Source organism: Macaca nemestrina, chromosome 8, assembly GCF_043159975.1.
Source record: "Macaca nemestrina isolate mMacNem1 chromosome 8, mMacNem.hap1, whole genome shotgun sequence".
Taxonomy (NCBI): domain Eukaryota; kingdom Metazoa; phylum Chordata; class Mammalia; order Primates; family Cercopithecidae; genus Macaca; species Macaca nemestrina.
In genome coordinates this window covers 46,927,258-46,953,492 of record NC_092132.1, presented here as the reverse complement: position 1 = coordinate 46,953,492, position 26,235 = coordinate 46,927,258, and the positions used below count along the sequence as shown (strand labels likewise).

At 37.8% G+C, this 26,235-nt stretch overlaps 1 protein-coding gene and 1 non-coding gene across 7 annotated transcripts in view; both read right to left on the bottom strand.

Moving 5' to 3' along the window:
• LOC105476082 (serine/threonine kinase 3) overlaps positions 1–26,235 on the bottom strand; it is a 332,200-nt gene that overhangs the window by 8,219 nt on the left and 297,746 nt on the right. The window lies entirely within an intron of this gene.
• LOC112425634 (U6 spliceosomal RNA) lies at positions 691–797 on the bottom strand. Its single transcript, XR_003016755.2, has one exon. It is a non-coding gene; the product is annotated as a U6 spliceosomal RNA (small nuclear RNA).

The window sequence follows — 26,235 nt, the reverse complement described above, 5'->3', positions numbered from 1 at the left end:
TATCTCTTTGATATACTGATTTCTTTTCTTCTGGATACACACCTAGCAGTGGAATTGCTGGATCATATAGTTCCTAGGAGTTCTTTGAGCTTCTTATATTTGAATATCTACATCTCTAGCAAGGCCAGGGAAGTTTTCCTCAACTTTTTCCTCAAAAAGTTCCAAACTTTTTGCTTTCTCTTCTCCCTCAGGAACACCAATGATTCTTAGGTTTGGCCATTTTACATAATCCCATATTTCTTGGAGACTTTGTTCATTTCTTTTCTTTTTTCTTTATTTTTGTTTGATTGGGTTAATTTGAAAGCCTTGTCTTTGAGCTCTGAAATTCTTCCTTCTACTTTGCCTACTGTTAAAACTTTCCACTGCATTTATAATTCTTTAAATTTGTCTTTCGACTCTGGAAGTTCTGATTGGTTTTTCTTTAAAATATCTATATCTCTTTAGAAAAATTTTCATTCACATCATGAATAGTTTTTCAAACTTCTTTATGTTGTTTTTCACCTTTCTCTTGTATCTCCTTTGGTAGCTTAATAATTCACCTTTGAATTCTTTATAAAAAGGTATTTCAAAGATTTCATCTTGGTTTAGATCAATTACTGGAGAGCTAGTGTGATCTTTTCAGGGGTGTTATAGAACCCTGCTTTGTCATATTGCCAGAATTGTTTTTCTGGTTCATTCTAATTTGGGTAGAAATACATAGAATGCTTCACAAATGTGCATGTGAGCCTTGCACAGGGGCCATGCTAATCTTCACTTTTTCATTCCAATTTTAGTATATGTGCTGCTGAAGTGAGCACTGTCTCAATTTTTTTGAACAGAAAATCTTTATAAAGTGTTCCACAGAATATACTGCCTTCTAAGCAGAGGACATAAGGAGACGGTCTTTCCTTGATAGTGAGTTATCATTACTTTTATTAATAATCTGTGTTACATATTAAATTTCTCACTCCTTATTTGGCTTTTCTGTCAGCTCCTCTTCATGGCCATCGTTGAACATATACCCTTCCTATCTCTATAGCAAGTATGTTCATCTATTGGGAACCAGAAAAGCAATTAAACAACCTCATAAGGCATTACCCCAAATAAGAATAGGTTGTGAGTGAAATCCTGAAGCTGTCTGAGGAAAGATAGAGCATGGCCTTAGTGCTGAAGCTCATTAAACCTGTTTCTAGTTTTGTATTTATTTTAAAAATATCTGATTTCAGTTTTGTGGTTGTATAAGGTTGAGTTTACAGGAAATCTGACTTCTGCATAAGCTACATATATAGCTAGGTCTTCAGGTGGGCTGTCAGAGAACTTCAAAGTACTCATGACATATTTATTGAGATTTTTCTACGGACCAAGCATAGTAGGTTCAGAGATGAGTAAAACACTCTACCTCCCACAATGAGATTGCAATCTAGCTGGCAAGACAGGCCCATGCACAGCTAACTCACTGAAGGATGAGTAAGATGATAAAATGGGAAACAGGATAGAGAAGGAAAACAGCATCAGTAGAAACATATATGGTACACGACCGTCTGGCATCTTTAGCGATATCTAGCAGACTGCTGAGATTAGAGAAGGATTCATGCAGGAAGATGAATAGAAGATGAGTCAGGAAAAAGAGGGCAAGGCCAGGTTGCTGTGGGCCTTATGTGTGTTGCTGCAAACTTCTGTGACAAGAAAGAAATGCTAAGTCATTTTGAGCATAAATGGTGATGTGATCACATATGAACTTTAGAAAAATATCTCCAGTAGCAGGTGTAGGAAATGGATTGCCATGGGAGGAAAAAATGGAGGCAAGAAGATCCATTAGTAGGTTACCACAACAATCTAGTGAGAAGGTTAGGCTTGGACCAAGACAATGGAAGTGGAGATTAAGAAGAGAAGGATTTGAGATCTTTGAAAGTAGAATTGGTAGGGTTGTTTTTGTTGAGTGACTGATTATAAAGGGTCAGAAAATAGGAAGGGTTAAGGATGATTCTGACTTCAAGCTTCGGTAATGGGGTAGAGATCGATACTATTAACAAGGTATGGCAGTTAATGAAATTAATTTTAGTACTGGTGAGTTTGAGCTATGAACAAGGCACCAAGGTGGAGACATCAGATATGGATTGTAATTCAGGGTTTGGAGGTCAGGAGAGAGATCCAAGCAAAAGATACAGACTTAGGGAAGTATCAGCATTTAGGCTGTAACTGAAACCCTTGATGAGGAGTAGGTTATCCAGGGAAAGAAGGTTTTCTCCCTGATCTTACTATCTTTCAGATAGTGTCCAACAGAAAATAACACTCACACTAAGCACTTGTGGTCAGAGACTCTTCTCATTTTGTTAATAGAACAGTAATATCAATAGGTTTCTAAGTAGCTCTAAATTATGGTGTCACATAGACAAAAAAAAGTGAGGTTGTGTGGCAAAAATTTTCACTTTTTAGATAGTGGGCATGATTTATAGACAAACTCTTGGCTTTGATTAAGCCCTAATAACATGTATTTAACACTTGGTGTTTCTCTAGCTATCAAGCCTCCCACAGGCATGAAAATGCTTTTGGAAGGAAAATGTGACAGAAGCGGCCTTTTCAATCTCTCGAAAAACAGTACTGCAACTGCTCAATGCCTTAGTAGTAAAAAGATTCACAAACCAGATAAAGAGACTCAGTGATTTAAATGACCCTGTAATATCATAGCTTTTATCCTTTCATTTTATTTTATTTTTGCAGTTGCAAGATCTAATAGAGTGAAATAGAGTGAAAACAGAGCTCCCATACAAAGGGAGGGGACCCAAAGGGGGTTGCCAGTGCTGGCTTGAATGCCTGGGTTTATATCCCGATCGTTGTCCCTCCTGCTGTGCTCTCAGGCAATAGATGATTGGCTATTTCTTTACCTTCTGTTTTTGCCTAATTAGCATTTTAGTGAGCTCTCTTTACTATCCGATTGGTTGGGTGTGATCTAAGTTGCAAGGCCCATGTTTAAAGGTGGAAGCGGTCACCTTCCCAGCTAGGCTTAGGGATTCTTAGTCGGCCTAGGAAATCCAGCTAGTCCTGTCTCTCAGTGCCCCCTCTCAACAGGAAAACCTAAGTGCTGTTGGGGAGGTTGGCCGACGACCACTCTAACTGCTTCCTGCTGAATTGGGTTGAGTTTTTATCCTTTTAAAATGTGAATCCAAATTAAAAGTTTTTTGAGCTAATAAGGATATTAGAAGAAAAAGTTGAACTTCCTAATATCAGTATATTTTGACAAAAGTTTCCTTCATTAAAATCAGGTTTCCTGAAAATCTTTACAAAAAGGAAGGAAAATCACCTCAAAATTATGTTTATGGATCAGAGTTTGTGGTAAATCTGTTACTTTTTTTTATATATATAGGAAAGAAATGTCACTTGCCATCTTTCTTTTTTTTTTTGAGACCGAGTCTCATTCTGTTGCCCAGGCTGGAGTGCAGTGGCCGGATCTCAGCTCACTGCAAGCTCCGCCTCCCGGGTTCACGCCATTCTCCTGCCTCAGCCTCCCGAGCAGCTGGGACTACAGGCGCCTGCCACCTCGCCCGGCTAGTTTTTTTGTATTTTTTAGTAGAGACAGAGTTTCACCGTGTTAGCCAGGATGGTTTCGATCTCCTGACCTCGTGATCCGCCCACCTCGGCCTCCCAAAGTGCTGGGATTACAGGCTTGAGCCACTGCGCCCAGCCACCATCTTTCTATAATACTTAAAACACAAAGTAGCTGTGTTACCATAGCTATACACTGGTTTACTAGTTCCAAAATCAATTCAGTGTTGGAGTAACAAATCTGATTCATGCTTCTCAGAGTTTATAATGGGGTCAGTCAACTCAGTAAACGTAATAATTGTAAAATATTCATACATTGTAAGTTTTACTGTATATTTACTGAACAAATGTATAAAAAGGAATAACTGATCTGGAAATGGCTTTAGTGTGTTTAAGGCTAGTTCTCTTTAATAAAATTGAGTTTTTAAGTTAATAATAAAATAGAACCTGCACAACTAAGAGTAGTTCTCAAATATTTAAGCCTCAGCACCGTGGGAGGATATTGTAGTTTGACAATCTTTACATGTATTAAGGACACATAGTTGGTTAAATAAATACATTAACTGACATGCAGTAAGAGGAAGAACTGGAACGCAAAGACAGTGGAAGCAGGACCCACAATCTCTGAAAAACACATAAAGAAAAAGATGAATTTCAGAGCGATATTGTTTCATTACCTGAAGCTTTTGTCCTACTCCTAGAAAATTTTGCTTTTCCTGGACAGCTGAAAGGACAAACATCAGGGGGCAAGACATACTAGTAAGGGCAGAGAAAAAAATCCATTTCCATAAAAGGGTTTAAAATGAGATCAGGTAAATTAAATTGTATGGGCCTGAGATAAACATATTTTGAGATCTGGGATTATTAAAAGTCATTATTTGTGACTAAGTCATTTGTTTAACAGAAGCATAAAGTTGAGTTATGAGATAAACGTTCACAGAATCTCACTGCAAAACAGAACCTCAGAGATAACTACTCTAACTTCCTTATTTTGGGTGAGGAAATGAGAGCTAGCTTGCTCCAGTACACTCTTGGTTTATGGCAGAGACAAGATTGACCTCTGAGTCAGTTATACTACATACTACATTGGCACTCAATTGCTATTTAGTATCAAAGTTTGTGGGAGAAAAATCCCAAATTTATCTTTTCAATTTCAATTTCCTCTCTCTCTCTCTGTGTGTGTGTGTGTGTGTGTGTGTGTATGTGTATGTGTGTGTGACTGGACCGTCAGTGTAACCAATTCTGTGAGACAACAATAAGTGTTATAAAGGGATGCAGTTAGCTCAGGTACAAGACCCTTCTCTTGCCTTGTTCAGAAGGAAACAAGAGCCATAACTCATTTTGACTGATAATCTTGGGGAGGGCGATTTACAACAGTTTCAAAGTATCCATTTCTGACTCACTAGACCTCATTAATTAAAAATGACAATGTTTTGGGCTTCCTTCATTAAAACTTAACAGAGTTTCTTAGGTGATTTTAAAGTAGGAGAGAGAAGAGGAAATAAGGCAGAAGAGTGTGGAAACATGCTAACTCCTTTCTATCAGAAGACATACATACTTTTAAATTCTGCAAGTTCAAAGTAAGTAATTGTCTAATATGAAGTCTCACTGGAAGCTTGGTCATGTTTCAAGTAGCAAAAGTTATTTAGATAGAAGTCAAAAGTTATCAAGTTTGATATTCTTAATCTAGCACTGTTAGAGAGTTCAAAAATGTTAAGTCACCAAAAATGGGGGGTGTTGCTGGTCGTCGATCTGAGCTGAAAGGAAAACTTTTTTTTTTTTAAATATTCAGCTATGAAGGCTACGGTGAATAGAAAACCCTGCATATGACATTTGTATAGAGCAGTATTTTCAAATGAAATAAAGAGCTGAAGCTCAGTAAAAGGTCTACGCCATCTTCTTTAAGCTTAAGATCAGTTAGTAGACTAGGATCTCCCAGTTCTTACAAGATAATTGTTTACACCAAATGAAAGACTTTAAAGAAAAACTGTAAAACTCTTAACACTAATAATTAGATGGATGGACGAATATTGTTTTTAGTTAAATTAAAAAGTCAAAACTACTTTTTAACAGGAGTCAATATTTTGTTTGAAAATTGATATAGTTTGGTACATGAGTGACAGCTTAAATAAGAAACTCATTTTGTTAATATAGCCCTGGATAATTACATTTCATTCAGGAGATGAAAGATCAATATCCAAAACTATCACATTTCTCAGTATCTCTAAAACAAATAAAAACCAAGTAAAAGATATGCAAATTAATAATAACTCAGTTACTAGCTCTTGCATAAAACAGGAGCCCAAATAACTCAGTGATATGAGAAGTTAGGGTGGAAAATAAGATTAAATCAATTCACTGATAATTCTGACATTTCAAAACTTTAATAATTAGAATTATTTCTGAACTCCATAAGAAGTATTGAAAGGCTGCTTATCACTGATCAGAAAGAGTTGTCAGTAAAATTAGAACTTCCTTTAAGTTTACATATCTAGTCTACTATAAAAACCTAAAATATCACAGTCAAGTGATAAAACTTACTTCATAAAATAACTCATCTTAAAATCTCGGGAAAAACACTAAGATTTCTATATAATTTTGTTTTGACAAAAATAGTTCTAATTACATGAGCGATTTTTAAAAGTCATAATCTCAAATAGCAGAATCAAGAGTATGAAGGTTTTGAATATATCACTGTAATAACATTTCAAGACCTAATGATTCTACGAGCTGCTGGAACAATCAGTCTGTCAAAATACATGAGACACTACTACAATGAAGCAAATGGTCTTACATGTTAATGTTAACACATTTAGTTAAACAGTCAATCAAGAGAATCCTAAGGTTTGCTGTGTTTACTGGGAAAACAAACTCTTCCTAGCAACTGTTTAAATAAATCTTGCAGATACTACAGACCATATTAGTGGCCTGTGATTAAAAAAATATGGGTTGCTAATACTGTATCCTGACTCATCTATTTTCCCATCTGCTAGCAATTCTAACAATATGAACTATCAACAGAATGGCTAACAACAATAATTTTCTATGGCAATTTTGATGCAGAATTGCCTATAGCATTTTTGAGATTTACCAGTGCATGTCTCAGACTGTTTTGAGTTGTTTGTGGCCTGGAGCAATGTACTCTTTTTTCCCTTAATATTCCATTTTACTGAAATTTTTACTGTGTTGAACAGAATCTTGTTTGGTTTTAGAAAACACTGTTGATGGAGGCTGCCACACATTTTACTAACAATGAGAACAGGAAACACAACAGAGTACTAGTAAAAATCCAGTCAAGTCCACTGATTGGTTTAAATATACATAAACAGGCAAGGGGCCTTTTGCCCATAAGCCTGAGCCACAGGGATAACAGGTAGTACTTAAAGTTTGAAAAAAAGAAAAGAGAACATTAATATATTAAGGCTTTTTCCTAATTTAATTCCTGGCACTGAGAAGCATACAAAAAAGGAGCATTCTAGTCAATCCAAACTACTATGAAGCCTGTTTAAAGAAAACCGTATATATACATTTAAAATATGCACTTACAAAAATAAGATAGTGATAATTTCAGGCACTTGACACTTACACTGTAGAAGAAAAGCTGAATTCCTCACTGCAAAAATGTGATCTTAAAAGCTGCATTAACATCAAATCTATTGGCAGACTCCCCTTCCCCAAACAGACATTATTTATCCTGTTCTGAGCTGAGTGGCCCAGGTCTTCAGCTGACTGAATAACTAAAAATATTCTGGGATTACAACTGGAAACTACCATGAATCGTTCTGTTTTGACTGTTTAACTTCAGAGCACCTAGAAGAAACTCAGGATTGTAGATTTTCATTCACAAAGAAAAGGAAGAATATGGTTTCTTGTGAATATCAACGAAGGAGTAGAAGAAAGTGCCAATTATTGTTTACAATGTGCTTGAACACTATCCTAAGGTCCTGTACACTAAGTCATTGAAGTCTAGCAATCACCTTAAGGGGCAGATGTTACCAACCCTGTTTGACAGGTGAGGATGCTCACAGAGATCAAATGACCCACCCTAGATCTCTCAGCAGAGGTGCTTATGTAGGCACTCAAAGGCAACATCTAACCCACATAAATTTGAACTGGAGTCTACTGATAGCTACTTCATGGGTCTCCCAAGAACTACAAAAGCACTTCAAAATCCAATGATCATGTGAAACAGTTTTTTAACAAATTGTTTATAGATTAAAAATAGAAAAAAATTACTTAAAAATCTCACCTTTCCTGTCAGATTACACCTGGTGAAGCATTTTACTAATAAGCTATTCATGTATTTTAGCCATCACTGGCCATATGAAGTAAGTGCATTTGTGTTAATTAAGCATTTTTCTATTTAACCAGCTCTTTAGCCAAAGAAACACATTTCTACATAGCCCTTTGGGATAGATTTCATAATGTTATCAATAAAAAGAGAGATACCCTGACAAAACCAATAAAACATGTCTCCTTCACATTCCAGTGAGACTTTGCCTATGTCTGTTCAGACTGTTCCACAGTTGAATTGGTGCTGTGTTTACCTTGAATCTAGTGCAGGAGTTACAAACTGATGAGCATTACCATAATCATCTTGTCCTGGAGAAATCTTGGCCACCCGTTTAAAAAAGGAACGATGAAATTTTCATTGCATTCCTCAATGGCAGCTGACCACCCATTCCTTTTATGCATTTTCAGTTTCTACTAAGTAGCTTTGCTTATTAAAAATATCAGGAAAAGCTTAATTTGGGCACACTTCTGCTACATTGTCAGTGGCTCTAAAATTCTAGGCCCAGGATAACAAAATCTAAGTAGCTCAAAACCAACCAGTAATTAAATCTTTCTGGACCTATTAAAGGCAGATGAAAAACTGTATTAGTTTTGACTGATTTCTTATCTCAGCGATTCTGATTAGCACTTTGAACAGTTTAAAACACCAATGAAGCCATAAATAAGAGGTTAACAAATTAAGTGATTAATGTTCTCTTTATACTTCAATTTAAGAAAAACATTATATGACAAACATTTGTTATGGAAGATCACAAACATTACAAAAACAACAATGGTTAAAGTATATCTGTAACTAGCTTACTGGGTAGTCAAATCTCTGTGGAGCAATAATACAAACTTAAAATAATTTAATTTTTCTAAAATTACACTGTTTTGGCTACGCAAAGCCAAATTTCCTTGATATATCCCACAGTAAATCTTGGGATGATTTCACTGATTTCTGGTCACTTTTACTTATTAAAAGTCCAGACCACTTATAAACTTCAATCTCCTATTAAGTACAAATTTTGCCCCTTCCCTTAGCATGAGTTTGCAACAATTTACAGCGGGGAAGGATGATGTCTATATCTAGAATCTTCTCGCCATCTGTTTCTAAGGTCTAGTTCCTCCAGTGCTGGGAGCAGGAAGGAGACAAGATGTTATTATGTAAATGGTGACTTGTCAGTGGGGTGTGTTTCCCTGGTCTTGCTCTGGTTTGACTGATTACTAGTGGTTTGTGCACAGAAAGCTGTGCGTGTATTTCCTGATGTTGTGGTTAGTATTATCCTACTGCTCCTTTTATAGAGGGGCTGCCTAACATCTTTTCTGAGTTAGATATTGTCTTCTCTGACCTGAAAGCCACCTGGGCAGCTTTATGATTTCTGACCTCCTCTTTTGGAGTAAAGAGATCATAGAAGTTCTCTACACTCTCCAGGGACTAGTGGGGCCCGAGGAAGGTAAGGGGTTATCTAATCTCTTGCTAACTCACTACTCCAGTGGTCCTTAGTTATCCCACAGGCCTTGGCTCTACCTACAGAAGTCTCCTGCCTACAAAAATCTTTGGGAGAGAAGCAGATATCAGTGTCTATGCTAATATACCTTCCAAACGTCCAGTAACTAAAGGCTCTGCCTTTACTGGCACACCAGTGAGTCTACAGATTCAGCTAGCTCAGTAAGCACCTTGCTGGGGTACCAGTAATGGTATCCCGTTCCTGCAGGCACCACCATTCTCTGTGAATGGATCTCTGGAAGGCTCCTTATTTGACTTTAGGTAAGGAGAGAGCTATTTTCTTCCCCTCCCACTAGGTTATAAATTCCATTTGGACAGGGCCTTTGTTTAGTAAACAGCTACATCTCTAGTGCCTAGAACACTGCTTGGAACATAGTAGGTGCTTAATCAATATTTATTGAATGAATGAAAAATGGTGGGTCTCTTAGTAATCCCTGGAGGGAGGTGGCTGGTTTCAGTTGTTGGTGGCATGCTTTAGAATATCGGGTACTTACCACTTGCTATTATCAGCTGTGGATTCTACTAACAATTTTGTGGTAACAGAAAGTCCCTTTCAATGTCATAGTATACATCTATTAACTATTTTAAAAACGGTGAAACCCTGTCTCTACTAAAAAATACAAAAAAACTAGCCTGGCGTGGTGGCGGGCGCCTATAGTCCCAGCTACTCGGGAGGCTGAGGCAGGAGAATGGCGTAAACCCGGGAGGCGGAGCTTACAGTGAGCTTGAGATCCGGCCAATGCACTCCAGCCTGGGTGACAGAGCGAGGCTCCATCTCAAAAAAAAAAAAACAAAAAAACAAAAAAACGCGCGCGCGCGCATGTGTGTGTGGCATCAAGTTGGTAAATTTGCAGTTGAAGTAAAGCAAAAAGAATATCTGGGAATATCAGGGTATTTTTCAGCATGTTTAATTAATATTAGTATAGAATAGTTTCATGTTCCACTACATGTTTATTCTGCATGTCTGATGATACATTTATTTCATAATAAGGGGCTCATCCTTTTCTTAGAAAAATGGCTTCTGTCAAAAAATTCTCCAAAACGATCATAAATACCATAGTTGACTCTTTGAGGAAACATGCATGGAATGAAGTGTGCTGGAAGGGCATCATTTTTACTAATGTCACAATTTACTGCTTCACCGACACATCACGATACTTTGACAATTTAAATTACACTATCTTCATATCATAAAAATGTAAATATTTGTTTCTTGAAAATCTATAAAGTAGTTTTGAAATAAAAGAGGTTAGCTAAAACCCACAAATCATGCAATTCAGATTGTAATAGATAATTTTTAATAGTGAAGCAACACCTAGAAATAAACAAGAGTCTAATATTTTACTTCTGAAGCATCTAAATCCACAGTTCATTTAAAACAGTTCAGAATAAGAATCGTGGTCTGTTAACTATTTTTAAAACAATAAAACTCAAAATATGGCAAAATGTTTCTAAAACACTTAAAAAGCAAAAATAAATTCGATCATAGTTCTGCATTCTCACTTGCCACATGAGCCTTGGAAGATAAAATTTACCAAAAAGGAAACATTTTAGCACTCTCAATTTTAGAATGGCATGGTTTGCGCCTGAAACAGTACTTAATTTTCCCAGCTACTGACAGACAAATGTACAAATTCAACTAAAACACCCATGAAGAGATTCAGATATTTGTAAGGATACAAGAAAAAAGGATAGGAGGCTCTCATGAACATGTTTAAAAAGCAAAATTGATGTCTACCTTAATAACAAATAAGTTGTCTTGTGCAAACTTAAAAGCAAAACAGTCACCTGAATGAAACTGAGATTCTATTGTCTTTTCATTTTTGTTTTAAAATATGTTCACAAATGCTACGAATTTAAGGTAGAAGAAGGTAGAGAATGAGAATACATGAACATAAGTCTAGCTAATTATTAACTTATATGTGTCTAACAGGGGAAGAATCAACTTTCAAATGTAAATGTTTCAAATCTTCAACTTTCTGAATTGGGGAGAGGACGGCAGTGTTCGTGGGTTATGTCATCATCTTAGACTGGGCAACTAATATGCAGAAAGCATAGAAACTAAAGATGAGGGCCGGGCATGGTGGCCAACGCCTGTAATCCCAGCACTTTGGGAGGCCGAGGTGGGAGGATCACGAGGTCAAGAGATCGAGACCATTCTGGACAACATGGTGAAACCCTATCTCTACTAAAAATACAAAAATTAGCTGGGTGTCGTGGCATGCGCCTGTAGTCCCAGCTACTCGGGAGGCTGAGGCAGGAGAATCACTTGAACCTGGGAGGTGGGGGTTGCACTGGGCTAGGATCATGCCACTGCACTCCAGTCTGGTGACAGAGCGAGACTCCATCTTAAAAAAAAAAAAAGAAAAAAAGAAAGATGAGAAAGTAATATGCCACCGTTACTTTCAAATGGCTGAGTAAACATTGATTACAAACTAAAATTTTCAAACTCAGATGATTATAATGCACGAATGGTCCAAAAAGGCTTTTTTTTGGGGGGGGGGTGTCTAAGAATGGTACCAAATTAGATTTTTAAAAACTGTTTTTGGGTATCAACTAATTTAATAGAGAACATGGCATCAAAATGTTATCTCTAATAACACCTTGCAAAATGAGTGTGTTCCCAAACGTTCCTGTAAGTCTTCAGTGCTGGGGCTGGACCAAGCTGCACCTCACACAAAGGCAGCAAGGCTTTGGTTTTATCCTCCCTTGAGCCAGACACCTGCCTTCTGAGTTGCCTCACTACTCATGTGGACATGGAAGCAGAGGCAGAGAACTGAGGTTGGAGGACAGCACGAAGAATGGCTGATCTTACTTTACATCTACCAGGAAGCTGGGAGACTGTGGTCACGAGTGGAAATTTGAGGATCAGAATTTCAGCTCTGGTTTGAATAATACACATTAATATGGAGTAGTTTTGCTAGTAAATCTTCACATTTTTTATTTTACAAGATGAAATTTCAGCTCAGTCTTAAAAAGTACATTTTAATAAGGATAAAAGGAAAATGCATCTTTAATTACTGACCAAATGAAAGACATACTGTTGGTTTACCTCCTGTGGAAAAAGTAATAACACAGCTACGTGACTGCTGAATTCAATGTGCTCTTGAGGAACTTTCCATAAAATATTAGTAAGTGACTGACATACACTGTTATTCAAGGAAGAGCTTATCTACTGGATAATTATTCTGAAACTGGTTTATATTCACATACAATAAATGTAACTCTCAATCTGAAAAAAATGACCCAGCAGACCTAGTGCTGAGCTGCCAGTACCTGGTACTAAGAGATCTAGAATTCTCCAAAGCTTTCTTAGACAAGAACACTGTGAGTAACTTTCCTTTTCCTTATTAGAGTCAGAGTAGCAGTGCATTACCAGAAATGATCAACTAATTTTGAAAAATACCACATGAAAAGAAATTACCTTCAAACTGACAAAAACATTGCAAGCTCGTTCACACAACACTGCCCATTTCTGGATACCCACGATTTACCTAAGTTCTTCTAGCCTATTTTCAGTTAGCAATATCCATTTGAATGAACCTCTTCCTGCTATAGTTCTCTTAACTACAGTGCATGATCTTGTGACTCTGTCAGGTCCACCCTAGTCCTGCCACTGCCAACCCACAGATCTCTTCTAATCACTCCCAGTTGTGAGAGACAGGCATAGTCCTAATCAGTTTCTCCTCACAGGCATGTTCACTGCCTCATCTCACCAGTACTCAGTACAAGGCCTTTTAAGTAGGCCACCCTCACTCTCACAGTTGTTTCTATAGTCAGAATAGCCAGCTCTGCTGGACCATGTTGTCAAAAGAAGGGAGAGATAACTCTTAAATATTGAGGAAGTTGAAGATTCTGTTAGCTATCTTCTAATTTTTCAATAACCAGAAACTGTCTTTCATTGGTCTTTAGTGAGTGTCGTCCTTAATTATATCACCTAATTTTAAAGATGACATTTTTCCTAGACAATTTTGCTAGGGTGACAGCATAAGCTTCCCCAACCCTTGGTAAATCTCTGCTCTAAGTATAAAAAACAAGACACTGTTTACTGACTCTTAAGAGGTATGGGTTTTTAATCTTGCAGGGTGAGCAAGTGTTGAATATTTGGTAACAATTTTGTAAACTCTTTTACATCCCACTTAGAAATTAACTGATAGAATACCTGAGGGATAGCAGTAAAAGTGGAATCAGTAGAACAGAATAAAATTAAATGATCTAAATCAACTGCAGTGTAACTGAAACTTTCTGAATAGGCAGGTGGCTTCTGAAAAGGGTAGGGATAAATGAAGTTACAGCTTGACTGGCTCAGAGAGTTTACAGGTTCGTAGAGGATGAGTGGCTTACAGCTCGATCACTGGCTCCTAAAAAGTCAGGAAATTGGGCCACTATCAGATCAATGGTATCTGAAACTGAGAAACATGAAGCCATTGAGCTCTACAGATATGAATAGTGGCATCCACTGAACCCCTCTCACAAGGGCAAGATTTCAACCTCTAAGCGAGGGCTAGGTCGCTAGCTATACAGTACCCTCTGGCGGCCAGATTTGGCACTGCAGATTTTCTGCCTTTCAAGAAAAGAGGCCTGGTTTTTTTTTGTTTGTTTGTTTTTAATGCACAGACTTACCATCGGGTTATGCCTTGATAAAGCCATCATAAAGTAAAAATATCATTAAGTCTAAAATGCATTTAGTACAGCTAACCTACCAAACATCATAGCTTAACCTAGCCTAAACATGCTCAGAACAATTAACATTAGCCTTCAGTTGGGCAAAATCATCTAACACAAAGCCTATTTTATAATAAAGTGCTGAATATCTCATGTAATTTATTGAATACTGTACTGAAAAAGAATGGCTATATGATTACTCCAAGTACCATTTCTACTGAATGTGTAACACTTTCATATCACCAAAAAACTTTAAGTGGAACCATCATATGCCAGGGACTGTCTGTAATTCAAAATCTTTCCAGACAAGGAAGGAATCACCAATAGCACTGCTGGGCTATGGGTAGGTGGGCAACTACCTACTAGGTGTAAATCTGTCACCCAAAAAAGTAAGTTATTATAGTGGCTTTAAGGGAGAAAATGTTCCTGTGAATGTGTTTAAAATCGCATGGGTGTAGCTACTTAAATGAAGAAATCTGGTGAGTACTTAGGTATTTAAAATTTCATTCTTTGCAGGCACTTACTTTACAAGAAGTGTTCTTATATATAGAGATTCATATTGCTATAAATATGTACATAATAGCTAACATGCACTCAGTGCTTACCACTGGCAGACACTATGCTGTTATTTAATAGGCAATAATCCTACGAATTAGTATTATTAGTATTATGATTTTTCAGAGTTTATGTTTTCAGAGGCACTAAGAGTTGGAACTTCAAGACATTTAGCTAATAAAAAAGTGTGGCCGGCCGGGCGCGGTGGCTCAAGCCTGTAATCCCAGCACTTTGAGAGGCCGAGACGGGCGGATCACGAGGTCAGGAGATCGAGACCATCCTGGCTAACACGGTGAAACCCCGTCTCTACTAAAAAAAATACAAAAAACTAGCTGGGCGAGGTGGCGGGCACCTGTAGTCCCAGCTACTCGGGAGGCTGAGGCAGGAGAATGGCGTAAACCCAGGAGGCGGAGCTTGCAGTGAGCTGAGATCCGGCCACTGCACTCCAGCCTGGGCGACAGAGCGAGACTCCGTCTCAAAAAAAAAAAAAAAAAAAAAGGGTGGCCAGGATTTGAATCCAAGGGAACCGAATTTCGGAGCCGGCACTCTTAAACACTATACAATGCAGTTAAATATATGTAGTTTACCGGCCATAATACATTTTTCCAAAAAAGAGATGGTTTCTTAAAAAATTTAAGTTAGATTCAGATTAGAGACTTGCAGGTCAATGATGCTTAAAAACTAAACTAAAACCCTATGCCAGTTGAGTGTTCATTTCCTAGAATGTTTACTCACATACACCTCATGGTGGAGAGGGGAGTTTACAATTGGCCACAGAGCCTGAGACCTAATATTTTTCAAATCATAATATATTTTACAGTACTTTACAATTTACAAAGCATGTTTACATACATTGTATCACATGAACCTCAAAATAATGCTGTGAAATGGGGCAGATAATTCTGTAATAGGCATTATTCTTAACTTTACAGATGATTAATGAGGCTTAGAATGGTAAGTCATTTCCTTAAATAACACAATTCTCTCAAAATCTAAGATGTTCCAAATGACTGAATGCATTATGAATTGCCCTATCATAGGCTTTATCATCTGTCACATAAAATTAAAAAAAAAAGATTTCTCACAATAAACCAAAATAAAATTTTACTTCATTTTATTTCTGCTTTATCTACAATAAATATTATAATTCAACAGTAATTACTATTGTTGAACTAGTAAAACCCACATAACAAAATAAAAACCAGAACATGAAAAGTTATAGTAAGGAGAATGAGAACAAGTATGGATCATAACATCCAGAGTTAGGAACGAAATGGTCCAAAAATTATGAGATTAAGATCAATGATTACATCAAGCACTCAGCATTTTTGTAATTATTTAAGTTTGCAAAGTGCCTTCAAAAATTTGTTACTCTTTTATAATCCCTAAGAGATCACTGAGAGACAATAATAGCCTTTACATGGCAGATGAAGAACATTTTGAAAGTACTATGAAATTATTATTTTTGTTTAAAAGAAAACATCTTGTGATTCTAATCATAACCGAAAGCCCCAAGTTCTTTCTGAATATAAGCAATGCCATTTACAAACATTCCTGCTGCACCCATCTTCTACACCCCCTGTTGTCATGAATTTGCATACCTGCCTCTGATTACAGGCTGGATCGCCCCAAAGTAGTCTTCTCAGAAACCTGTCTACACAGTCAGCTTCTTTCTCTTGTGCATCTTCAAACTCTTTTTGTCTTTAGCATCAACATGATATACTTTCTGATATTTCCCATCTTAAACTTTTATCGTTTTTTCTTATCTCAAGAAAACCCTGCCTTGACTCACGCTCATTCCCCCAGTTGTCACAACTCCATCCCTCTTCTCCTTTAGAAAGTCAAACTTCTCAAAGTATGGAGAAAACAATCTCCATATTTTAAAATGGCAATCAAACTTCAACTTGCTCCATACTGGCTTCTGATCCCCTAATGCGCTCCAAATTTTCTCTTGTTAGGTCACCAAAGTCAAATGAATTCTTTTTAATTTCTATCTGATTTGGCCCCTTGATACTTTGTCTACACCTTTCCTTCTTGAAATCTCCCTCTCTTGGCTCCTATAACACCATGCTCTCTTTTCTCCTACCTTTATGGCCATTTCTCAATCTCCTTTATTGGCTTCTTCTCAACTATTAAATGTTATAACTACTCAGGACTCTGGGCTTTTACTATATACTCCATTTCCTAGGCAGTCTCATACATGCCCTGGGCTTTAAATACCATCTATCTGATGTTATCTCTAATATAGATCTGTCTTCTGAGTTCCAGAACTTAGTAATTCTATTAGATGTCTCCTGGGTATTGCAATACTCAATACGTCCATATCTGATAGAGACCTTCTAAACTGTTTATCTTTTAACCTTTCCTATTTCACTAAATGGCTCTTCCGCCATCCAACTAGTTGCAAAGGCTAAGAACCTACTAAATGTTGCCATGCTTTGTGTTCATACTACTTACCAAGATAGGTCAAATCGATCCTCGTCTTCATCTGCTGTCATCTCGCCAGTCAAGGCCCTCTTATCTTGAGCACGCTGTTTCAACAGCTTCCTAACTAGTTTCCTTCTATCTTTGCTCCCCTCCAATTCAATCTCCAGACAGCAGCCAGAATTATTGTTTAAAAATGTACAATGGGTCATGTCCTGCCCCTAAGATACAGAAATGGCTCTTTGTTGCATCTGAAATCTGAATGCGCCCTTGCCTGAATCTAGTCCTGCCTTGGTCTGAAGCTTCAGCTTGTGCTACTCTAGCCATTACTACTATGTTTCCATCATGACTGATTCTCTTTTAGTTTCTCAGATTCACCAAGCTTTTTGCACACTGAATTGGGAGTAAAATGGTCCAAAAATTAAGAGGTTAGGATTAAAATGATTACATGCCTTTGGTTAGAATGTTGTTCCACACTTCCCACTTTGGCTTCAAGACTTTGTTAACACAGTTCTTTCTACTGAGAATGTCCTTTCCCTCATCTCTGCCTGATGAAGTTCTACTCATCTTTAGGACTGATCTTAAATGTCATCTTCATAAAGTCTTCCTGGTCAAATTTTCCCTATAAGCAGGTTGAGTTACTTTTTCTCCATATACCTAAAGATAATTTTGCATATACCTCTGTTATAACATTTATCACCGTACTGCAATTTAAAAAAATTTCTGCCACATTAGAACTGTACTATGTGAGATATCTGAATATAGGACTGGGCCTTCTTTAGATCCCCAAATAGCAGGTGATTAACATCATCCAATCTGTCACCCATTAATATTGCTTTAAGAATAAGAGCCATCTTACATGGCAACAACCACTAGTGAAGATTGTATTTATTAACTTGTGTTTGTCATCACTGTGACATATACATATTCAGAAAAACGACTCAATATTAATCATTAAAGATGTTACTGTGATGAAGTTTCCTGAAATCTGAGTTCATCTGTATGCCCATATCCAATGACTTGAATGTCTCAACCAATTTATTGGCTAGCACAATTCTCAAGCCTTATTAGGAACCATAATTTCTGTGGTTGACATCTTTTTTTTTTTTTTTTTGAGACGGAGTCTTGCTCTGTCACCCAGGCTGGAGTGCAGTGGCCGGATCTCAGCTCACTGCAAGCTCCGCCTCCCGGGTTTACGCCATTCTCCTGCCTCAGCCTCCCGAGTAGCTGGGACTACAGGTGCCCGCCACCTTGCCCGGCTAGTTTTTTGTATTTTTTTAGTAGAGACGGGGTTTAACCCTGTTAGCCGGATGGTCTCGATCTCCTGACCTCGTGATCCGCTCGTCTCGGCCTCTCAAAGTGCTGGGATTACAGGCTTGAGCCACCGCGCCCGGCCATGGTTGACATCTTAATGCTGAGTAGTAGCTGGAAGCTTTGTGGACTCTCAGGTTCATGCACCTGAAAGGCCTGTTTGCTTAAGGGTGTGCATGATCTTGCTCAGAAGCACCAAGAACAGCGGTGAGAAGAGAGAATGTAGAACATCCATTGTATACAAGAGGCAGTGACAACAGAGATGGCCTATTCAAAAGCCTTTAATTCTCAAGCACCAGGAAAACAATTTTAGAACTGACTACAATAGATCTTTTGCTAGACTGTTCTGAAGGCTAATTTTTTAGAAAGCAAAACCATATTATCAGAATATTAATCCACAATAAGATTGAATACAATTTGTTAAAGAACAGACTCCATGTACTATTACAAAAATCAGGTCTGAGCTGAAACACCATCCACTTGAAATATTTAAAAATAAAAACAGACAACTCTCTTAAGGAGGTCTTTTAAAGCATCATCTGATATCTACGCTATGATAAAAGTCAGCATCAAGTTTAGAGAAGTGAAACAAAACACTATCATCATGCCCCTATGAGCTAAAACTTTGAGAATTATAAATGGCGGATTTAACAATGACAACCTTGCCATTTTTTTGCCAGATTCGAAACAAATTATGCTAGTTCCTCCTCTAGAATTTCTTGCTTTTTCTGTCTGTGACCTTCTCAGCTCACCCAAAAGCAGCACCATTCATTGACTGAACTGTTATTTGACAGTCTGTCATAATCAAATATGGTGAACAGAGTATCACGATGTTCCAGTTCACTTTAAAGCAAACTATTTAGGTCTATAAATTCTGTCTAGGCCTTAGATACACTTCAAGGCAAAGGCAGGTATGCTGGGCAGAGAAAACATCAAGATTTGACTTTTACTCCAAAATGTACTTCAGTGTAGACTGGAACTTTGTATTCAAAACATTAGGGGAGAAAAGTTTAATGTTACATGTGTATTCAACATAATAATATCCTCTGTTTTATCCAGGTAATTCATGAAAACCAGAGGTATGGAGGGAAGGTGAGAATCAGGCAGTGATTTGCTTACAGATATGAAATCTTGGGAGCAACTCAGTCCAGTGCAGAGACTTCTATTGCCCTACAAACTCTAATATTGGGCAGACTTGGGTTTTTACTGGTTAGGTAATGAAAAGCCCAAGGTAATTATCAGGACTAATCAGAATTACAAAGGGCACTGACACGAGGTCACTGTAATAAAGTTATACTTTATATTATCAGCAGTCTTAAAGGGCTATGGGTAAATGTTCTGGCTGTGTGGCCCCCTGATAAGCAGGATTTTCATTCCAATAGAAAAAGGAAAAAAACTGATTCCAGGTGGAACCAATATTGCTTCCCCACCCTTTTTTCAGTTGAGAGCTGACAATCATGTTACAAAATGAAAAAGGCAAATGCATGAACAGATTTTAGTGTTGCAATAAAACAAAAGTTACCACAAAACTAATGTGGCTTTTTTAATGACATGAATAACAGATTCTGGGCAAATGGTAATTATTCATAATTAATTTCATTTCAAAAATAGCCATAGCCAAAATTATTTTTACACAGTCAACCCAAAATGTTTCCAAATTCTCTAACATCTATAAATTAAATCACTCTTGATGATTTCCACTACAACCATGCAAGGTTTAACACTTTTACAACAAAGGAGTTTAGAATATATCACCCCAAAATACATTACTCTGGCACACTGACTATTTTGAGTAAAAGGTACTTGAAAAACAGCAACTGCAAGAACACTCTGATCTTTCTTCTCATAAAAGCAGGAAATGAAATTCCCATGTGAAAGATAGCCTCCCAGAAGGAAAGCATCATTCTTATCATCAGGACGGGAAGTTGAGACCGAGGAAAATCTGTACAGATAAACCTTGTTAAGCTAACTCTTGTCTTTCTAGTTACTTATCTGCCCAAGGCCCTCTGCCTTGTCACAGTTTCACAATTTACTACTCTTTCGCAAACAGAGTAGTAAATTCAGTATGTAAGTTTTCAATTTTAACTGCATCTGTGGGTCTTCATTTCCTTATGAAGACTCCTTGCCGTGTAAAATTTGTACTAAATAAATTTCTATGTTTTTCTCCTGTTGATCGATCTATGTCAATCTAATTCTCAGACCTAGCTGAAATACCCTAGAAATTGGTAAAGGTACAATTTCACCTCACCTACAACACATACGTATCATTTAAAAACATCTTTCTCAACCCCAACTCCCTAGCAGCCATGGTGCACCCTCAATGTTGTGACTGAGAATTAAGGGTTCCTGAGCTCTTCTCCTCTGCAAATTCCACTCATGGGTTCTTCACCAAATGTCCATTCGCAATTCATTCAGCCATTTCCTATCTCCTCTCCACCTGAACAGGCCACCCCTGCAGCCCTGAAATGCTTGAGGGGCTTGGGAAGCTGAAATTCTGTGGTATAAGGTTTCAATGGCTAGCCTAGCATAATCATCACATGTGGGGGTGGCCCTAATGAAGGCAAGGGAGAGGGAAGGGAAAGGACACTGAGAAAAGGCTTCAGGAGTCTGTTTTAGGGCATCTTAGCCTTGGCACTAATGAACATTTTGTGGGGTCAGGGGAATTATTGGTTGTGAGGGGCTGTCCTGTGTGTTGTAGGATGTTTAGCAGCATCCCCAGAGTCTACTCACTAGATGCCAGTAGCCTTCCCCAAGTTTGGACAACCCAAATATCTCTAGGCATTATCAAATTGTCCCTGGGGGGCAAAATCACCCCTGTTTGAGAACCAGCAGTCTACTCTAGAGTCTTGGGCATAGAGAGGTGTAGGAAGAAAATTAAACAGAGGAAAGAACCTGAATTCAGAGAGACTCTTGGGCTATGTGTGGAAGAAGCAAGTGGCTCTTGGTCACATGCTGCTCTCTGTGAACATGACTCAATGTAGCGGAAATTTGAGAGCGAGCACAAGGACAAGAGGAATGGAAGTCAGGAAGTGAGAGGAATCTGCAAGGAAGAATTCCAACCGAAATACTCTCCCCCTCACTGACGAGGTGATCCCTATGTATCTACTAAAGAGTACTCAAACTCTTTTTCTTAAGGCGCTGGTTTATAAAGGCCATCAGGAAGCAGACTGAGATTTGGGGGTGGGGGGGAAGAAGGGGAGTTGGGAGGTACAGAAGGGTTTCCCCTACCTAAACTAAGCTCGGGCTGAAGATCGATCGAGTTTGCCTCCTGAGCAGAGCAAAGAACTGAAACATGCGAGAGGGTTGCAGTGCAGCATTTTAGCCAACTTTCCCAAGGCAGATGCCTGGAGTTCTCACTGAGGAAGCGGGCAGAACCTAGAAAAATCCTTACTACTCCCCCAAGTTTGCAGAGGGACTTCAGATGACTAAAAGTAGCTGCAGGAAAGAAAAAGGATATTTTCTTTTCTGCCTAGCCATTTACAAAGTTTTTTAACTCGTAGAAAATCATCAGAGTTCTTTCAGTTTCTGAGCCTCTCAAATGAAGTGGAAATACTATAAACTCATGTCACAGAGATGTTCTGAAGATTACATGAGACCACAGATGTTAAAGGGCCTAGCACAAAGGTGGCACAGGTGGCTCCCTATCTTCTGTCTCTCCTTCATTTTTAGTTTTCTTTGGGCTCATGTACCACATGCCAACATCTGTGCCACCAGAGCTTTCTCTATCTGCTCTTATACACTATATTTACCAGCTTCTGTCGTTATCTTGTTCTGTGATTTTCCTGTCTCCCTATGTTCCTGATGAGGTGGCAGTGGTACTTGCTGCTAAATACATCGAAGTCCTTTCATCACTGGTGACAAGAGTGCATGTGAAAGGTAGCAGTGGAGAAGATGCAGGAAAAAGAATGCCATAGTGAGGATGACACACTTCATCACTGTTTTACCCTTGACAGCTCTGACTGACTCCACCTGAGTGAAGACATGAAAAAATCTCTTTCTGCGTCATAGTGCAGGCGTGTAGTTTAGCAGGAAACTTGAGAGGCAGTTAAAAGATGAAGAAGCGGCCAGGCGCGGTGGCTCACACCTGCAATCCCACCATTTTGGGAGGCCGAGGCGGGCGATCATGAGGTTGGGAGTTTGAGACCAGCCTGGCCAACATGGTGAAACCCTGTCCCTACTAAAAATACAAAAATTAGCTGGGCATGGTGGCAGGTGCCTGTAATCCCAGCAACTTGGGAGACTGAGGTAGCAGAATTGCTTGAATCCGGGAGGTGGAGGTTGCAGTGAGCTAATATTGTACTATTGCACGCCAGCCTGGGCGACAGAGCAACACTCCATCTCAGGGGAGGGAAAAAAAAAAAAAGATGAAGAAGTGTATCAGGAGTTCAGCTTTTGCTAAGTCAGAGAAAGTTCTTAACAGACTAACTCTTTCGCAGATAATAAACTGTGGACAAAATACAAGAACCAACTACTGAATTCTCTGCAGAATGAACAAAAACACATTCTTCACCCTCCACAAGAAAACATTTACAATGTCTGGGATGTAATCCAAAATTACTTGACATACAAAGAATCTGGAAAATGCAATCCACCCCCAATGGAAAAGACAATTAACAGAAACCAACCTTGATACGACCCAGATATCAGAAATAAAAAGACTTTAAAGCAGCTATAATTACTGCTGAGGTAAGAGAAGATATGCTCACTATGGATGAAAAGAATGAGAAATCTCAGCAGAGAAACCAGAAATATAAAAACAACAACAAAAACAAATAGGAGCTTTGAAACTTGAAAAATTCAATATCTGAAATAAAAAGCTTTCTGGATAGGCTTAATAGCAGAATGAAGATGACAAAAAAATGATTGGAAAAAGGTTAGTGAAAACTATCCAATCTGAAGAGGAGAGAGAAAAAAATTTAAAAAGACAGTGTTTCAGGACCCTCTGAAGTCCCAGAAGGTGGGGAATGGGAGAAAGTGGCGGGAAAAAACATCAGCGCAAATTACAGCTAAAAACAGTCCTAAATTTGGCAACAGACAAATTTATAAAGTCAAGAAGCTCGTGAACTGTAAAGAAGATGAAAAACAACATTAATCACAAAAATAAAAGCCTAGGTTGATAGAAACCAAAAATAAAAAAGTTGTGAAAGGAGACAGAGAGAAAAACACATATACAGGGCAACAATTGGAATAATCAGACTTCTCTTTTGAAAATATGAAGTCCAGAAGACATCTGGAACAATATTTCAAACTTTCTGAGATAGGAGAAGCACACTTCACTTTAAATATAAAGGCATAGAGAGGTTAAAGTAAATGGATGTAAAAAGAACACGCAAACAGTGAATGATTATCGTACTAACACTGGAGGGGGAAGCATATCACCTGCCTAGCTGCCACAGTATGATTTCAAAAAAACTAGAACATTCACCAAGAACAAACAAACAAACAAAAAACCTCTTCAAATAGACCACGGAACTGAATTCAAACTTGTATCTGATAACAGCGATGACAGTATCTCTCTATAACAATCTTGACCAGCATATATCACCATTACTAGAGGCTACTGACAAGAAATCCAACCTTGGTATGCTGTACATGACTGTTCTCCCACCCTCCCAGTGAAATCAAGCAAAATTAATAATAGCCTACTACGTCAGAGGGACTCTTTTGGGGGAAAGTTTCAGGCTATGCTCTTGCCTCAAAATTGGCGGGGAAAACACATACACATATACATACACACAAAGCAAATATAGCAAAATGTTCAAAATTGTTGAATCTAAGTAGTAAATGTTAAGTGTTTATTGTACTATTTTTCAGCTTTTTGAATATATTAAATTTTTTTATACTGTAAAAAGAGAAAAATTAGCCAGAAGAGCTTTATTCAAAACACCTTCCCCTCCCTTTCCTCCATATTTTGATATATTCTTGGTGGGGAGGTATATCAGGATACTAATTGTATCTTTTGATACGAAAATAACTTCACATGATTCTGGTATATTTCAACCACTGCTAGAAAATCCACATGGATAAATGCTAGAATGAGGGCTAGGACTTTTTCTAGTTTGTCCATTACTGCATCTAGTATATTTTCAAGGAATAAATGTTCAATGAATAAAAAAAAAAGCTACCCTAGATGTTCAATAAAAAAGACATCTGCACCTATATGTTTACTGAAGCACAATTCACGATTGCAAAGATATGGAATTAACCTAAGTGCTCATCTACAGATGAGTGGATAAAGCAAATGTGGTATATCTGTATCATGGAATACTACTCAGCCATAAAAAGTAACATCTTTTGTAGCAACTTAAATGGAATTGGAGGCCATTATCCTAAGTGAAATAACTCAGGAATAGAAAACCAAATACTGCATGTTCTTACTCGTAAGTGGGAGCTAAGCTATGGATATGCAAAGGCATGCAGAGTGGTATAATGGACACTGGAGTCTCAGAATGGGGATGTGGGATTGAAAAAAATCACCTACTGGGTACACTGTACACTATTCGGGTGACGGGTACACTAACAGCCCAGCTTCACCATTATACAACTTACCCATGTAACCAAAAACCACTAGTATCCCTAAAGCTATTGAAATTAAAAACAAAAACAAAAAACAAAACAAAACAAAAACTTGGTAAGCCTCCTAGACTTTATAATCTCAAGAATTCTCAACATTATCTGGAAAAATTGTTGGTAGGAATACTTTTGTTTTGGTATTTTTTCAAGGATAGAATGATGTTTTGATAATCAGACTTCTCCTTTACTTGTCACTTAGTAACCTTCCATACTAAAAAAATTTAGTCATTGAAGTGTACCATTTATTCAACCGAAGCTAGCTGAATTCTCACATTTCTCACACTCCCCTTGAGCTGGCATCAAAGATTAACTTAAAAGGTCATGAAGGAATTCAAATTCAAGGAATTGAAATTTCCAGCATGCCCATCTTGACACTTTGAAATAAATATAAACATATCCTAATGTCACTTCATTACAGCATTCACTTTTCCAAGGAGCTCTAAAAAGAAAATAACCTGCAGGTGAATTTTTGACATGCAAGTCTTGAAGATAAAACAATGTAACATTCTTCCAGATCAGTTATATGCTTTAAAAGCATTATTTCTCCCTGAATAAAAATGAATCCGAAGGCTGTGATTCCTCAGAACAATTAAAGTTAAATGTTCTCAAAACAATTTTACATAGCTCATTCTAAATGTTCTTTACCAACTTTTAAATAAGAATGACAAATAAGAGACAGTCAAATGTTTTTATGGATCTTGTGAATAAACTATGTAAAGATAAAAAATACATATACATATAAAATACAATTTGTAAATTTGTAAATGAGGGCAGGGATTAGCAAGGCCAGGATGGATAAAGACATGTTTTCTGGCATTTAGGTAACTTTGTCCCCATGAGATGACCCTCAGCAGCTGTCTCAACGTGTGCTCAGCAGTGATTTGATTCAATGACCAATATTCAAACAGCACTCCCTTAGAGACTCTATGCATGACCTCTGACTGCTTGGTGCCTAACTCTCTACATATGTCAAACAGAGAGAAGAGTAATTGCTAGCTACCTCCCAGCAATTCTAGAAGATTTAATGAGGCAGGGAGCCAGACCTCCATGGTGAGTCAATTATTCCCTGGGTAGAAGTTATGTTATTTGTGAGGTGCCGTAATTCTAAGGATAATAGAGTATTGTACAAGCATTACAAATAGGTACTTCTCGATTCCCCAAAGTGTTGACATTAAATCTTTCAGAATAATATACTCACCTAGTAACAAATGGTCTAATATTTTATAAAACAGTTTGAATTTTATAGAATGAAAGCATACAGATTTTATAATGTTTCTTTTCTGATTATTAGTAAGACAGAGAACAATCTTTTAGGACAAATGGGCTTAAAGGAATAGACAGATAAGGGAGAAGCTCTCTAACTGAATCCGGACCTATTAAAATGGCCAAGAGGTACCATGAAC